This window comes from Rattus norvegicus, chromosome 6 (genome assembly GCF_021556685.1).
Source record: "Rattus norvegicus strain SHRSP/BbbUtx chromosome 6, alternate assembly SHRSP_T2T, whole genome shotgun sequence".
NCBI classification, from domain to species: domain Eukaryota; kingdom Metazoa; phylum Chordata; class Mammalia; order Rodentia; family Muridae; genus Rattus; species Rattus norvegicus.
In genome coordinates this window covers 112,318,835-112,322,092 of record NC_141539.1, presented here as the reverse complement: position 1 = coordinate 112,322,092, position 3,258 = coordinate 112,318,835, and the positions used below count along the sequence as shown (strand labels likewise).

At 44.3% G+C, this 3,258-nt stretch overlaps 1 pseudogene; it reads left to right on the top strand.

Moving 5' to 3' along the window:
* Positions 1-2,283: 2,283 nt before the first annotated feature.
* LOC148005399 (developmental pluripotency-associated protein 3-like) lies at positions 2,284-2,965 on the top strand (annotated as a pseudogene).
* Positions 2,966-3,258: the final 293 nt, after the last annotated feature.

The window sequence follows — 3,258 nt, the reverse complement described above, 5'->3', positions numbered from 1 at the left end:
CGTCAGCACCCTGGCCAGCGGCTGGCATCCCTGTGTCTCAGGCTCTCCTCTCTGCCTTTCCCCCTCTGCAGAGGCGGCAGCTGACTTGCTGTGATTTATGGGAGGGCCTGGCACAAGGCTCACAGACTGGAAAATTTCCAGTTTACACAAGAATTCCCTGAAAAATGAGCTTGGTTAATTTATTTCTTTCATTAACGAGTTGGAACTATGAGATAATCTTTCTGCGTGCTACTTCTGTGCCCACCCCACACGCCTCAGAAGCTGACAAGCTTGGCCTTTGCTTCTTCCTGGCAGGATTTGGTGGGGGGGATGAGGGGCTGATCTCGGTGGGTCTGTGCCTGGTGCTGCATCTGCTGGAACTAAGAGCCTTTTGCTGATCAGGAAGACCCATCTCATTGATCCTAGGAGTGATCAGGCCTGAACCATAGACCCCAGCATGGTGTTGACTCAATACAATTTCAGAGAGTACAGCTCTTTGCCAAGCAGGTGACCACTACCAAAGGGTGCGTGTCTGCCATGCAAGTCCATGATGACCATGGATGACCCTCTGAGTCATGAGCCCCAAATTAAATGCTCTCTATCATAGGTTGCCTTGGTCATGGTGTTTTACCACAGCATTAGAAAAGTAGCCAAGACAATAACTATAAAAACAATGTGGTGGGGAGAAATCATATAACCATTAATCTTTGTTGTCAACTTGACTGGACTTGAATCACCTGGGAGACACATGCCAGGGTGTATCCAGAGAGGCTTACCTGAGGCAGAGAAGACTCCCTGAATGTGGGCAGCACTGACCTATGGGCTGGTACCATGGGCTGAAGAAAAAGGGGGAAAAGGAGAGGCTAGTAAATCTAGAACTCATCTGTTTCCTAGTTCATCAAGATGTGAACAAGCAGGGTTGGGGATTTGGCTCGGTGGTAGAGTGCTTGCCTAGCAAGTGCAAGGCCCTGGGTTCGGTCCCCAGCTCCAAAAAAAAAAAAAAAAAAAAAAAAAAAAAGATGTGAACAAGCAGCCTCTCTCTCCTCTCATCACAGCCTCAAGCTACTGCCATGTCCGTGCCCTCACCAACATGGTGGACTAGACTCCCACAATAAACCCTTCCAGCTTTAAACTGTTTCTTGCCAGGTATTTGGCGGTAGCAAGGAGAGTCACCAACATAGGTCATGACAGTGATTTGGGGACATCTGTGCTCTTGGCTGTGGACTCAGGAGACACCTGGCTCTGTGGCTTACTTATCCAGGTTCTCAGGAAAAACACATACCCTACCCGATCCTAGGTGTTTCCGCCTACAAAGTAAAGATGTGCATAACCACCCTGTAGCCCACTATTCACAGTGAAGGAACAAGAACGGGTGAGCTCGTAGGCCTGGTCACACATTTTACCTGAGAAGGGCCTGTGTTCTATGTAACATCTTAGATTCATTGCAGTGTTTGCCCCCCACCCCCCCATTCTAAATAAAGATCTCAGTGGACAATACTTTATTTTCTATTTGAATATGAAATCCATAATGTCATGGTTTCCATAGGTGAGTAATCTGCAGATATTCTCACATTCCTAAATAAAACATAAAGAAGAAACAGTAAAACTAGTACGGCTTTTAAAGCGCGATGTTGGGTATAATTTTTTTAAAATGGTAAAACACAGGTCATTAGCAACAGGAGATTTATATTTTAATCTGTGAGTGATGGAGATGGAGGTGGCTGGTGACACTGAGGGACGTCTGCAGATACTTTCTGTTTTGATCAGAACTTGGAAGATGGCTCCACGCTGTGGGAACATAGTGCTTTCCTGTGCTCTTCATCCACCATCTTCTGTGACCGAGATTATCTCAGAATACAAGCTTCAAATACTTTTTCAATGTGTTCTGTATTTTTTCAGATCTTATAAATTTTTTAAAAATGTTTTTAAAAGTTGGAAGCTTGCATCACTGTGATTTTTTTTTTAAGCCAGGAACTCAGGAAACCCAGGTTGGCCTCTAATTAACTATGTAGCCAAGGTTGGCCTTGAACACTGGATCTTCCTGCCTCCACTGAGTGCTAAGATGGCAGGAATACACCACTGTGCGCGGATTCACTGTGAGTTTAATAGCTATAAACATAGACTGATCCTCCCAAAACAAAATACTTAGTGTCCCAGCATGCAGCTTTTTTTTTTAAATCAATGTCCTAAACAACAAATCTTAATTTTAATTTTCATCTTAATTTTCAAGAGTTGAATTCATGGAAAAATTGGAAATGTTAAAATTTGGAGGATTTCGCCTCTACTAGTTGGGTTTTGGGTTTTGGTTTTTTCAAAGACTAAGCAGTTTCGTTCAGAGCTAGTTTTTGAGGTTTCTCCCCACTGCCATGGAAGATCCATCAGAGAAAGTTGACCCAGTTGTGGACCCAGAAACTCCTTAGACGAAAGATAAAAAGGACCCATCGGTGATTCAGTCCCACAGCTACAAACACTATTAAAGGTCATGAAGAAGCTAACCCTGAAGCCCAGTGCCAAGCGGTTAGCACGTCATCTCAGTCATCGGATTGAGAGCAGACCTGTGGAGAACAGAAGTGAAAGAATCTTGAGGGAAGGGGCTGGAGAGATGGCTCAATGGTTAAGAGCACTGACTGCTCTTCCAGAGGTCCTGAGTTCAGTTCCCAGCACATCCCACATGGTGGCTCACAGCCATATGTAAAGGGATCTGATGCCCTCTTCTGGTGTGTCTGAAGACAGCTACAGTGCACTCATACATAAAATAAATAAATCTTAGAAAAAGAATCTTGAGGGAAGTTCAAAATGCCTTTCCCAGAGGAGTCTGCACACTGTGGTTGGTCGGTGCTGAGAGATCCTATAGCAAGGATGAGAAGATTTGTCTGGACTCATTTCCTTGAAGGAACTGAATATAAAGGGAACAGATTCAGATGTCACTTTCTGCCATTATCAAAGATGGGGCCCCTCTGAGAATGCTAAAATCGGTAAGAATTAGGACAGTCGGTTTAAATGTACACCGTCCTTGCTGTTAACGATGCCACACAGCAGATCTGAAAGCTGTCTTTTGTTTTTTTAAGATTAAACTTTTCCTGGTGCTGGGGAATCTTCTAACTGGTTAACTTTTTTTTTTTTTCCGGAGCTGGGGACTGAACCCAGGGCCTTGTGCTTGCTAGGCAAGCGCTCTACCACTGAGCTAAATCCCCAACCCCCTGGTTAACCTTTAAATTGTACAGGAAGTGCGATGTTTGGATTCATGTGAATGACTTAAATTTACCCAAAAAATCGAGA